The following is a 14,959-nucleotide window of genomic DNA, read 5'->3' as shown; positions in this document are numbered from 1 at the left end:
AAGGCGTGCACTCTTCTCTTGTCCATGACCTACCAATCTTAATTGTGTTGCATAAAGCCAGTTCACACATTTAATTCATTTGCTTCTCTGCCTCTGAAAGCATCTGAGTTTGTGACCCTTTACCTTTCAGCTCATCACTCCTGACTGTTATTAGCCTTTCTTGGAGGCAAGGAACTGAAAATATTTTGATTATTTTTAAGAAAAAAACTCTACTTTGACTAGTTATGATGAATAAAATGAAATTATGATTGGATTCAGTTAAATGACTTAGAATTACTGTATCCTCATATTTCAAGGACTATTCACTTAACCTCACAGAATTAAGGTTAAACTCTACCCATAAAAAAAAAACAACAAAAACAACCTCTACCCATAATATAATAACACAATGTTTATCCAACAACTAACTGCCTATCTACCTGGCTTTCATATATGTATATATGAAAATATATATATATATATATTCCCCCTTTTATGGAGAATTATAGAAAGAAATGTGATTTGTTTTACTTTTAAATTATAGTTTAATCAATATTTATTTGAATAGACAAGTTTTAGAGGTTGAATATTTCAACCTTTTTATCATTTTTTTTCTGTGATATTTTTAATTAATAAAATTCACAGAAGTTTTGGAGCTGGAAAGAATATCTTTTTTTTTGGAAGAATTTTAGAGATCGCACTTTCTAGATAAGGAAGTAAACCCAGAAATGCTAAGTGACTTGCCTGTAGCTAAAAAGCAAGCTTGTAAGGGAATTCTGAGATACCTTGTTTCTTATTCTCGGTAACAGTTCCTACCAATGTGATATGGTGTTGCCCGTCCTTAAATTTCCAAGGCTAGGTCAAATTCTGTTAAAATACATTTACCTCCTTCTTTGTGTAGTCTTTGTAATTCAGCACATTGAAATATCTTGAGTCATTTATAAGCATGGAATATAAACCTATAATTTGATGGTGTTAATTAGAGAACTTGAAAGATTAAATAAGAAAATTTATTTTTTTAAGTAGAGAATTCAGAGCTCAGAATTGAAATGTATCCATCATTAATTAAAAAAAAATGTATGCCAGTGTTATTCTCAAAATACTTCAAGGCCACATCTGAGCTTTTAGATAAATAATATAAATTAAACTAATATTTTTCCAGGTAAAAACATTACTATCCATTATATGTGATATTATGTCATTGTAAAGAGAGAGAGAGGGGAGAGAGGTATTGAAAGGAGGAAGAGGAAGGGAGGAAGAAAAAAACTTCACTGAGAAAAATTTGTAATGAGTACAGTGTGTATAGAAGCTCTACAATCATTTGCAGATATAGTAATCCCTCCCAAACTAAACATGGATAGGTACATCTTTGTAGCTTTTAGAACTTTTTGGTTTGTATGAATGCAGCTCTTGAGCTATTCTTATAGAGGGAATGGTTCTTAATTTTTTTTTCTTATTTTAAGTAAACTCTGTGCCATACATGGGGCTCTAACTTATGACCCCAAGATCAAGAGTCGCAAGCTTTACTGACTAAGCCTAGCCAGGCCTCCTGTCTTATATAGAGATAATTTTAAAAAGAAGAAACTGGAGATTGGAGAAAGAAAAGGAGAGTAAAGGGCAGAGGAAAGTAAGAAGCTTTGGATACAGCCTTAAAGATGAGAAATAAAACCAGAGACAAAGAACTGCTTTCCTGTTTCTGTTAAAGGGATGATACTGAGATGAATATAAAAAATTGGACAGAAAGTAGTATTAAGTCATAATAGGAGGTTCTGTATTAGAGAAGAGGTTGGGAAATACTTAATTACATTTTTAAATAAGTTAAATGTTACACAATATTTTAAACCAATTATATATTTTACATCTCTTGGACTGGGTTCAAGAGATGGGATTTAACTAAGAATCAGAAAACGTGAAAAGTATTAAACATTTAGAATGAGGTTAGGCTTCTTCTTGTCTTCTTAATGTGCCTAGTAGGTCTAACAGAGCAAAAACAAATGTAAAGTGGGAGTGGAAGATTCTGAAAGGTTTCTAATGAGCGAGGAATGGTAAACCATATATTTATTGCTCATTAAATATATAGGCTATTACTCTCTATTTTATTCATTTAAAAAAAGATTTTATTTATTTGAGAGTGTGTGTGTGCACAAGTGGGAGGAGGGGCAGAGAGAGGGAAAAGCAGACTCCCCACTGAGCACAGAGCCCAACTTGGGGCTAGATCCCAGGACTCCGAAGATCATGACCTGAGCCAAAGTCAGATGCACCTGACTGAACGACCCAGGTGCCCTTCTCCTTATTTAAGACAATCTTAATTTTAGTGAACCTAAGAACTACCTTCTTAGGGTTGTGCGTAAAAGTATTTTTTTTCCCCACAACGACTTAAATTCCTCAGCTAATCCTTTCCCTTCCACAATGGTTTCAGAAACAACCCTCTCAAGAAGGAGAAATTCTATTTTACTGTGGTTTTTATAAATTACACTCCCTTAGTTATTAAAGCAATCATGAAAATGAGCACAACCAACTTTAGAGGATTAATTACACAATAGGAATTGGTTTAGGGGCACCTGGGTGACTCACTCATGAAGTGTCTGACTCTTGATCTCAGCTCAGGTCTTGATCTCAAGGTTGGGGCTACATAACAACAAAAAGGAATAGTTCTGTATCTTTTCCAGAGTATCCAATGTGTAAGTTTTGGAGGAGACTTTTAGAAGTTGAAATTTGAACCCTGAACTGATAATGGGACCTTAGTATTATTTAAAGATTAATTGTTGGGTTATATAAATTTATTCTCATGAAATTTGAAAAGAGTATACATAATGACCAAATGGGATTTACTCTAGATATGCAAGGTTGGTTTAGTACTTATAATTTCTCTAATACATCATTATTCTCACCTCCTTTGTAGTGTTCTTGCAAATAGTATATTTCTATGTGTGATAGTCACAAAGTACATTACATATACCTTGTTTTATACAATTGCTTTTTAAATCAGTTAAGAAGAAGAAATATGCTTTTAGACTATCTTTTATATCTTTTATCTTTTACATAATTACCTTTGCCAGCACTCTTTGTTTGCTCTTGTGGATTTGAATTACTAACCTGGGCTACTTGCTTACAGCGTGAAGAACTTCTAACAGTATTTATTGTAAGTTGAGTCTGCTATTAATGAATTCATTTGGATTTTGTTTATCTGGGAATATCTTTATTTTGCCTTCATTTTTGAAAGATAGCCTTCCTAGATTCAAGTTTCTTGGTTGCCAGATTTTTTTCTTTGAGCACATTGAATATGTTATCCCACTGTCTCTGGCTTCATTATTTCAGGTTATAAGTTAGCCAGTTTTATTGGGATTCCTTTGTAAATAATGATTAGTCATTTATCTCCTGCTACTTTCAAAATTATCCCCTTGTCTTTAGCTTTTAGCAATTTTTTTAAAGATTTTACTTATTCATAAGAGACACACAGAGAGAGAGAGAGAGAGAGAGAGAGAGGCAGAGACACTGGCAGAAGGAGAAGCAGGCTCCCTGTAGGAGCCTGACGTGGGCTTTGATCCCAGGTCTCCAGGATCACGCCCTGGGCTGAAGGCGGCGCTAAAATGCTGAGCCCACACCCCAGGCTGCCCTGGCTTTTAGCATTTTTATTCTGAACTCTGAACTTAACCTATATTGAGTTTGTTGATATTTAATGTTTTTCAATTAATTTGGGAAGTTTCCAGCCATTATTTCTTCAAATATTTTTTCTGCTGCTTTTTTTTCTCTCTCCTCTTTCTGGTACTCCAGTTTCGCATATATTGGTGTGCTTACTGGTGTTCCACTATTCTCTGAGGTTCTGTTCATTTTTCTTCATTCTTTTTCTCTCAATTCTTTGAATTTGCATAATTTCATCAATCTATCATTTCACTTATTGTCCTTTCAGCTCTAGAACTTCCCATTTGGTTCTTTCTTATAATTTCTCTTTATTGATACTCTTTATTTGATGAGACATTGTCATCATATTTTCCCTTAATCATGGTTTCCTTTTTTGTTGTTGTTCTTTGAACTTCCAAGTTTTTGTCTGTTTAATCCAACATCTGGTTTCTTCAGAGGCAGTTTCTTTTGCCCTCTTTTTTCCTTGATGTGTGGGTCATACTTTCCATTTCTTTGCATGTCTTGTAATTTTGTTGTTGAGTATTACGTGTTTTAGATAATATAGCAACTCTGGGTATTAGTTCCCACCCTCCTCTAGGACTTGTTATTTACTTTTTTGGTCACTGGCTGAATTATTTCAGTGAAGTTGATTTCCTCCATAAAGTGAAGCTTCTGATGTTGCTCTTCAGAGGGCAGGCTTGGGTATGCCCACAGTCACCCTGGGATAACAGTGTTTTGGGCAAGGTTGGCTCTCTTTCCCTGACCACACCCAGCTGTTAAACTACACTAATTGCTGACTGATATTCTATTGTTTTCAACAATGCCCTTGGGTCATATATTGCTCCACAAACATTAAATCAAAGTAGGGCTCTGTTGAAGGGATAGTTCAAAAATTTTGTTTCAGATATGTTCTGACCCCTGGAGGGCTCCTCCCATTTGTCTTTTTCCTCTTCTTTCTCTGGCAAACTGTGCTGGGGTTGGGGAAAGGGTAGGAACAATGATGCTTTTTTTGAGTGACACCTCTGGTTCAGAAGTTGAGTCCTGGAATGGAAGGAGGGCAATTTGGGAGTAGCCCCATGTCTCTTCAGTTTGTCTCTCCCAGCATGGAAACCCTGCCCCTTGAGTCAGTTTAAGGGCACTGAGGGCTCCAGTATTTTCAGTAATGCTGTCCACAAGGTAGATCCTCTGTCCCAAGAAGGGGGGCATGATGGTGGAAGAAGGGAGTCCCCCAACAATCCTTCACATTCACTAGAATTTAGACTAGCAACAGGTAGCTGGGGCTGGATCAGAAATGCTGAGGTCCTGCCCTTCCCAGGAAAATAATCCATTGAGTGGATTGTAATTCTTCAGATTGGAGAAACAGGGATATTTTTGGCTGTGGCAATCTCTAGCGGAGTTTCCATCTCCCTGAGATAGAAAGGAGGATAGACTGCGTCTTGGCCAAACACCACAGATTCTCACTGTGAGAATTTAATAGATTTTATTGAATAAATGCTTCTCATTTGTTGTATGCCTTTAGAATCATTTCCAGAGACTTTAAATAGGTGTTAATTTTTATTTCATTAGTTTCACTGGGGAGTAGGTCTGCATAACTTCTCATGCTGTCTCCTGGTTGTGCCTCACACAGTTTAAACCTTGACAGATTAAAAAAATTGTTTCTTGCATGGGTGATAGATATATTGCTTCTAGTATTTTTTAGTTCATATTTGTGCAATTATCAAAATGCCTAAACTACTACCATTGTGTTTTAAAAAATTATTTTGGAGAAAGAAGATCAATGTATCTTCATTCCTTTTTTATGAGTAATGTTTTGCTCACTCTTGAAGTATAAGCTGAAATAATTAAAGTACATAATAATATAGTACTAGAGGGTGGCCTATTTTAAATATGACCCACTTAAGATTGAAGGCAAAGTTAAGGTTGGAAAGAATACTACTAGGCATCAGGTTTTACCAATAACTAACATTTATGACCTTGGTCAGGTTGTTTAACTTCATTGCCTTAACTTTTTCCTATTGGTAAAATTAAAAAGTTTAATAAGATGATCTCTAGGGACGCCTCACTGGCTCAGCTGGTAGAGCATGTTGATTCTCTGAGAGTCATTAGTTCAAGTCCCATGTTGGGCATGGATCCTGCTTAAAATTTTAAAAATAAATAAAATAATAAGATGCTTTTGGGGCAGCCAGGGTGGCTCAGTCATTTAGTGCCACCTTCAGCCCAGGGCCTGATCCTGGATACCTGGGATCGAGTCCCGCATTGGGTTCCCTGCATGGAGCCTGCTTCTCCTTCTGCCTGTGTCTCTGCCTGTCTGTCTCTCATGAATAAAAATCTTAAACAAAACAAAACAAAACAAAATGCTTTCTAAGTCTTAGGTAACTTGAAAATATTGTATTCCAAGCAAGGAATATTAAGGAACGATAACTTCTAAATTTTATTTTAAAGTTGCATATTTTTTTAAAGATTTTATTTATTTATTCATAGAGACACAGAGACACAGGCAGAGGGAGAAGCAGGCTCCATGCAGGGAGCCTGACATGAGACTCAATCCCAGGTCTCCAGGATCAGGCCCTGGGCTGAAGGTAGCACTAAACCACACTGAGCCACCAGAGCTGCCCTAAAGTTGCATATTTATGGAGAGCACTTGATGTAATGAGCACTAGATGTTATTTGAAACTGATGAATCACTAAATTCTACCTCTGAAACAAATGAAAAACTGCTTATTTATTTTACAGGGAGTCGAAATTTTAAAATTAGAAATACTTTTTTTTAATTTAATTTTTTTACATTATGACGTATCTATAGAAAAGAGGCTGGAAGAAAACAAACCAAAACATTTAAAAGCAATGATCTCAAGATAGTAGGGTTAAGGGCAACTATTGCTTGTATCTTCATTTTCAAATTTAGAATATTTTCTCCAAGGAGCACATACTGTCTTTATAGCCATAAAGTGTTTACAGTGACCCTTGTTTAAAGTATTGTATTAATTGTGACTTAAAAAAATTTTTTTTTAATTTTTTAAATGAAAAAATGTGTGATTTTTTTTTAAATCACAGATTAAAAAAGTCATCAAAGTTGTGATTTTGATGACTGTTGTTAGATGACAATGGCACTAGATGAGGTCTATCCTCTTGCAGATGAAACTGCCTTAAGTGATTATATCATAGAGGTAATTCACTAGAATCTAGGTTTTGTTTTTTTTTAACTCATGGGACAGAAGTTCATTTGTATTGTTGACAACCTTAGAAGGTCCTGCAAGTTTCCTAAAAGAATAAGGTACTGGTACTAATCCTAGGACTAGTACTTAGGATGGAAAAGAATAATGTATGCCCTTTATAATTTTAACAAATCACAGTATATGACGCAGAGAATTTAAATTAGGTAATTTATTGTTTCATTATGCTCAAAATTTAAACTATTTATAGGATTAATATGGTTTTAAAGAACTTCACAGGGAACAAAATTAGAAAATTAGTTTGCCTACCTCTTGATTATTCTTCACTTAACCCCATTTTTTTCTCAAAGTTGTTACTACAAATAATAATCATAGTAGTTTAGAAACTTTAAAATATCTATTAATAAGCTTGTTAGAATTCATTTTCAAATATCAACCCACATTATAACATATTTTAAAAACTTAATAGGAAAAAAAAAAATAGGGCAGCCTGGGTGGCTCAGCGGTTTAGCACCGCCTCCAGTCTAGGGCGTGATCCTGGAGACCCAGGATCGAGTCCCACCTCAGGCTCCCCGCATGGAGCCTGCTTGTCCCTCTGCCTCTCTCTCTCTCTCCGTGTCTCTCATGAATAAATAAATAAAATCTTAAAAAAATATTTAAAAAATCAAAAATAAAAACTTAATAAATAAAAAATTTCATAATAAAACTAATTCAAAGGAAATAAAAATTCTCAAATACTAGGCTATTTTCTAGAACTATGTAATGTATAGTATCATTTTATTTTTTACTCTTTGCCAGCAAATATACATTGCTTGCATTTGGTGTGAATTTTTGTGTATATTAGTTTGAACCATATGAAGTTATATTCAATTTTTGATCTCTAAAAATAGCAATATATCAGCTGACTTTTGACCTATAAAAATAATTTCATATACATATACAAAGTTTCATAAAACATCATCTACCCTTTCTAGATGGAATGACCCAGATTTTCTATTTTATTCTAGTTCATTAAAATTTTTTATAGTACCCCAATACATTTATTTCATTATTTACATTTGTGAAATAACAGTTTGAAAAGCACTCCTAGGTATTCTTCTAAGGGTATAAATGATTGCCAAAATTTAAACTTATCAGATTGTTTAAATTCACTTTTATTTTTACTTAAATTTATTTAATTATTTTATTTTTTTATTTATATAAGTAGTCTCCCCATCCAACTTGGGGCTCAGATTCATGACCCTGAGATCAAAAGTCTTATGCTCTACTGACTGAGCCAGCCAGCCCCCCTATTTTTATTAAATTCACTTTTAAACTATTGACTGGAAGGTTTTTACTCATTATTTAATTGTTGAAATAGTAGTAAATATTGTCTTTTCTTGATCATGAGACAAAATAAAAGACCACTATTTATTTTAATTAACTTATTTTTAAAAAAGATTTTATTTATTTAATCATGAGAGACACAGAGAGAGAGACAGAGACATAGGCAGAGGGAGAAGCAGGCTCCATGCAGGGAGCCTGATGTGGGACTGGATCCCTGACCCCGGAATCACACCCTGAGCTAAAGGCCATCAACTGCTGAGCCACCCAGGCATCCTTATTTTAATTAACTTACAGAGTTCATTCTCTTCCCTCCCTGAGATCTTAGGATAATTATATAGATAGCAATGTAATTTCTATTAATTTATCATATTAAAGGCCCATATCAGCTATGACGACATTCAGATTTCCTTCGAATTCTGCTTATACATTATTTTAGTAATACATTTTATTAGTTCGTTACATTTTAAAAAATTAAATCTACAAACCAAAGACTTTATATAATTTATTTTTTAAAAATTTATTTGTTTGACACAGAGAGAAAGAGAGAGCACAAGCAGGGGGAGTGGGAGAAGGAGAAGCAGGCTTCCTAAGTAGGGAGCCCTAGAGGATCGTGACCTGAGCTGAAGGCATGCTTAACTGACTGAGCCACCCAGGCACTCCAACCAAAGACTTTATTATAAAAATCTTACATGTAGACAGGTATAAGAAACAGATTTTAGTAAGAAATGGAAATGTCTTAAATTTCTCATTGAATATATTTATAATATTAGTTCAGAACAGATTTGAATGAGCTTAATCCTGGTGTGTTGCTTTACTCTGATTAAAGGAAGATAAATGGAGCACAATTTTATTTAAATTTTTTAAAAATTTGCTTTAAACTTTAAAAGCGAATTTAAAATTCCATTCTGTTTGCCAGCATCACAACCATTTCAGGACTATATATGAGAAAATAAAATACCATTAAGTGTGTCTGATTGAATTCTATTTTCACAATTTTAGGGTAATAATCATCAGTGACCACAAAAATAATGTAGGGAAATATTTCCCAAGTTGTTATATTCAGTGGTTTTCATTTGTAAGCATTAAATGTAATCTCGATGTTTGAGGAGGTTATGCATAGTTTTTACTTGTAGGCTGTTGGAGTTCATAGACCTTTGGGTAAGTGTCCTCTTTATTACTGCTATTTCAGTTCAGGGTGTGCTTCTGGGATATAAATAAATGGGCCACATACATATAACTCTAAAGCAGCAGCCAAGAAATTGTCTAATAACCATTCTTTAAAAATATTAGAAATGATCAGAAAATTAATTTGCATTAAGTGGGGTGTATGTGTATATATAATTTCCAAAGTCATGAAAAAATATTTTTAGAAAAACAAAAATCTTCTTTTCCCAGAAAAAAAAAATCAAGAGTATTTATTAGCTCATTAAGTATATTTGGAAGATATTAGCCTTGTTAGGTAAATTCTTACACATAGTGTGTTAGCCAGGGCTCTCCAGAGAACAACAAGAATACAGAGATAGGGATGGCTGGGTGGCTCAGTGGTTGACCATCTGCCTTTGGCATAGGGTGTGATCCCGGGGTCCTGGGATCCAGTCCCACATTGGGCTCCCCAGAGGGAGCCTGCTTCTCCCTCTGCTTATGTCTTTGCCTCTCTTCCTGTGTCTCTCATGAATAAATTTTAAAAAATGTTTACATAGGTAGATAGATAGATAGATAGATAAATTTATTAAGCTGAAGAACCAGGAAAGCCAGTGATGTAATTCAGTTTAACTCCAAAGGCCTGAGAACACAGCCGGGGGCTGCTGGTATAAGTCCTAGAGTCTGAAAGCTCTAGAACCAAGAGTTCTGATGACCCCCAGAGCAGGAAAAGATGGATATCTCAGCTTAGAGAGAGACAGCAATTTGCCCTTCCTTTGCCTTTTGTTCCATTGTTGCCCTGAACAGATTGGATGATGCCCACCCACACTGGTGAGGGCAGATCTCTATTTAGCTGACTGAATCAAATGCTAATCTCTTTCAAAAATTCCTTCACAGACACACCCAGGAAAAATGTTTTACTAGCTATGTAGGCACCCCTTAGGCCAGTCAAGCTGCTGACACAAAATTAACTATCGCACATAGTGAGCACTTAAATTACATGTTATTATTGTAAAGAGGAATGCTTCTTATTTCCCCTCTCAGAACACAAAAGGAAATCATAATTGTTTCATTTATTACATATATTACCTCATTTAAAGAAATAACCTATCTGGCTCAATAGCAAATATTAGCTATTATTAGTCATAGCATCTTTTCATTTAAAAGTGGACTTAGAATCCTTATTTCAGACCTTAGTGCCAGGATTTATTCATTCAATATTAAACATTTAAGAGCAAACTCTATGCCAGGCATTAAATTCACAAGGATTTGAGGGGTTTCTATTTCTTGGCCAGGACAGGAAAGCAGCAAGAGCTGCTAATCAATCCTAGAGGAAATCTAGAGCTAGTTAGGCTGTGCTGAACTAACTCATTTGTCGGGGTTAAGAGATGGCAGGCTGGTGTGGCAACAGTGAGAGCACTCATTGGAGGAAAGTTTCTCAAGTCTGCTCTTGCTTTTCTCTAGCACTACCCTGTAACAGACATCACTCACAGCTTTACACCCAAAATTGGAGGCAACAGCCCAGGTTGCAGACACCTATCATTGCAGAGTGCTACCAGGACAATGCAAAGCCTTGGTGTCAAGAGATGTTGATGAAAACAAATGTAGACTGGTAGTCCTTGGGTAGCCATTGCTTTTTCTCCTTCCCTTCAAAGCCTTTGGGCTGGTGAATTACTTCTCCCAATGTGTTTCTTACTAAGAATTTAAAGGTAAAACTCTGACAAAGGAATTGCCTAATGGATAAGCAGCAAACCAGAATGATCAATAATAGCATGTACGCAGTGCCTAGGGTTCTGTGCCTTTAGGCCCCTCCCAAGTCCTTAAACTCATTGAACTGGGGCCCTGGTTGTAGGCCCTTTGTCAATTTACGTTCTCAGCTGGAGTAACTAGGGGAATGTGGCCAAAGTAAATAGAGGCCAGACAATTTTCTTTCCATTCAAAGTGGACAACCAGGGATCCCTGGGCGACTCAGCGGTTTAGCGCCTGCCTTTGGCCCAGGGCATGATCCTGGAGTCCCGCATCAGGCTCCATGCAGCCTCTCTCTCTGTGTGTGTCTCTCATGAATAAATAAAATCTTTAAGAAGCTAAAAAAAAAACACCAAAAAACAAAGTGGACAACCAAGCTGTCCAAAGTTCTTCACACGGAAGGGGTGGGGGGTGGATTTCCCTTCACCACGTCTTTCAGGGCCATCCTGAGTAGGTTGTAATGTTGTAGCTTTCCACTTCTGGCTGGTGCCAGCGTACTGTGCAGATCCAGGCCTGTGTGTTTTCCTGCTTTATAACTAGTCTTTACTTGGCCCCAGTCTTGCCATGTCATTTATACTTAATGGAATGCATCATTCTATTAATTCCCTTAATGAAGTACATGTTTCAACTTTATGACTTAGTTGACCAAGTAACATTCAATGCATGAGGAGTAGCTCAGGTTGCATAATCACCTGGTGTCCCACAATCAGGTGATGAGTCTCTATCAGCTTCTGTCAGTAGGTCAGAAGTTGCTTTTCAAAGATAAAATGGTTGTTGGCAGCAGAGAGCATGCCTTTACTCTAAAATCATAGGGCTTTGCCTATGATTCTCCTATTGGGATTTATCAGAGGCTCCATCTTTCTATATCTGCTACAATATTCCATTGTAGTTTGAAGCTGAATTTTGGAAAGGGGACTATCAAGCTGTCATTGTTGGGAAAGAGCTTTCTAAGACTACCATGAGCAAAGGGCAGTAGTATTTAGGAAGCTGCCAGTGCTCTAACAGACCTAAAATACAGGTTTTGATTTGGGATAGGCAGGGGGATAGGTGGGGGGGAACTGGCCTAGGATAGTTGTATTTTATCCTGTAAGTCAGTGGTTCCCAAAATTAGGGTGAATCAGAGTCACCTGGAGAGCTTGTTAAACCATGGATGGTGGTTTTGGAAAGGGACCCGAGAATCTGCATGTATAAAAAGTTCCTAGGTGATGCTCATAGTCTCGGTCTGGAGACCGCACTTTGAGAACTACTCCTATTAGCAGCAGAAAAGGAACAGTTTTAAGCAGGAAGTAATACAATCAGATTTAAGTTTGCTAAGATCATGGCATATCAAGAGGTATGGGAGATGGATAAGAAAGATATAGCACAGGAGAAATGAGACCAGTTGGAAGACAAATCAAAAAAATTGTGTTGAGATTATGAGGGCTTGAGTTAAAGTTAGCAATAGAAATGGGAAGGAAGGAAGAAGATAATTTCAAAAATTATTATTTTAAAAAATGCCAGATACTATGCCTAAACATTTTGCCTTGAATTCTTGTGGCACGCTGGACCTTTTCAAAGCATTTGAGATCCTGGCAGAGAAGAAAGTGCTATCATGGCAGAGGATGGAATAAACTTTCTTTGGGGGAATGTATTTAATTCCCAGAAAAGAAATCCGTTACAGACTTGAAACATATTGACAAAACTGAATCATCGTTTTAATGACAAGGATGGTAAATTTTCAAATTTTCTGTTTAAGTAATACATTTTCACCTTTTAAATGATACAGACTGATAAAAAGTTAAAGCAGTCCCATAGTTTTGTATTGAATCATAGAATTATATCATTTATTTTTAGAATTATATAACTTTTTTATTTAAAGGAATCTAAGGTGGTTCCATCCAACTCTCAGTTCTGTTTTATTTTTAAGATTTTATTTCTTTATTTGAGAGAGAGAATGAGTGAGCATGAGCTGGGGAGGAACAGAGTGAGAGGGAAGGAGCAAAGGGAGAAGGAAAAGCACCCTCCCCGCTGAGCAGAGAGCCCAATGTGGGGCTCCATCCCAGGACTCCAAGCTCATGACCTGAGCCAGAGGCAGATGCTTAACCAACTGAGCCACCCAGGTGCCCCTCAGTTCTGTTTAAAAACAAAAACACCAATGAGGAAAGTGGTGTCCACAGCTGTTAAATGGCATGCCCACAAACTAATTAGTGGTAGAGCTTAGACTCGGTTTCCTCGCTGCTGGTCTGGTGTTCTGCATTAACCACATTATTGCTTGTTATCAGTTGCTCACAAAATTCCAACTTCTTCCTCCTATTCAAGACCATATATAATCTGGAATCGATCTTCTTTTCTTTTTTCTTAAAGATTTTACTTGACAGAGGGAGCACAAGCAGGGGGAGCAGGAGGCAGAAGGAGAGGGAGACAGGGGGAGAGGAAGACGCAGGCTCCCCTCCCCGCCCCCCGCTGAGCAGGGAGCCACATGGGGGTTTCTATCCCAAGGAGGTGGGACTCGATAGTAAACATTTTATAAAATTTATTAATATTTTTATTTTAAAAAGATGCCCAAGAAGTCAAATAATGCAAAATGTTTTTAAACAGGATAAATTACGTTTATTTATTCTAGAAGTAATTTGGAAGAAGTAGACTATTTTTTAAAAATATTTATTTAAATAATCTCTACACCCAACGAGGAGCTTGAACTTATGACCCTGAGATCAAGAGTCCCACGCTCTTCCAACTGAGCCAGCCAGGCACTCCAGAAGCAGATTATTTTGAATTAAATATTAAACATATCACAAAGATAGATCGTTTGGTTACTTTCTGGCATAGTTTATAATCTGAAATACTCATTTGCTAAGTAAATGTTCAGGATTTGATTTAATGAGCAGATAAAACTGATCAGCAGATGTGTAATTTCCTATTACACTTTAAAATGACTGAGTTGCAAGTGTTTTAAATGTTTCTTTTATAACTTATATTCACAATTTAAAGCAACTTTTCTTAATACAAAATGTTTAGAATGAAATGTTCTGATTATTTTGAATAAATTAAATACACCATGTTCAGATAGCCTATTTTCAAAGTCTGACTGCAATGAAATATGGCATATGAAAACTTATCAAACACAGAACACATATTTAATCCAGAAGATACTACAAGATCTTACAGTATGTCGTTCATTTTCATTATGAATATCTTTTGTGTAATAATAACTGTTTCTTGATTATTTACTATGTGCTGAGTACAATGCTACTTCATCTATAGATGTTATTTCGTGTAACCCTCTTGTTTACCTTAAGGAATAATATCGTTAAGCTTGAAAATTTAGCCGAGAGATGAAAAGATTTGCCCCAAATGATTGTCAACCACTATTGTAGAATAGCATTGACTTCAATCAGTTCTCTTAATGCAAAACTCATGCACTTAATTGGTATCCTGAACAGCTTCCCTGATTTATAACAGTTGTGGAAAGTATAGGACGTTATATCATCTCTGTAGAATGTTCCCTTATGGCTGATTTTGTTCATTTTAAAAATACAAACTCTCACCATTTTTGTTTACTTGACTTTTGAAAGGAAAATGGAAAACAGGATGCCCACTTAAACATTCCACTAGGATTTTCAGGTTATATCTATGCTATACTAATCAACATTCTCTGCATTCTGTGTGGCAGATATAAACTTCATCCCTGTGTCTACTAAAATTTATAGCAAAACCTGAATCATGTTATCTTAAACTACTGAAGTTATAATGATTAGTTTACAGATCAAATTCTTAATTTAAAAAACTTTCTGGGTAAATTCAGTGTTCTAAGTTTAACGAACAAATGCGGCAAAATATTTGGCTAATACTTACTAGTATAATTTTTCCAATAAAACCAAAGAGCAAAATGAAAAATGCTTGGCCATGTTTGAGAAACTATCACTTACATGTTTAAGTTTAAAATGGAACAGTTGGAGACAATTATCTCATCACCAGCTAATGACTCTCAGGTG

Source organism: Vulpes vulpes, chromosome 3, assembly GCF_048418805.1.
Source record: "Vulpes vulpes isolate BD-2025 chromosome 3, VulVul3, whole genome shotgun sequence".
NCBI lineage: Eukaryota > Metazoa > Chordata > Mammalia > Carnivora > Canidae > Vulpes > Vulpes vulpes.
The sequence above is the reverse complement of the archived record's forward strand: the minus strand, read 5'-3'. Positions refer to the sequence as shown.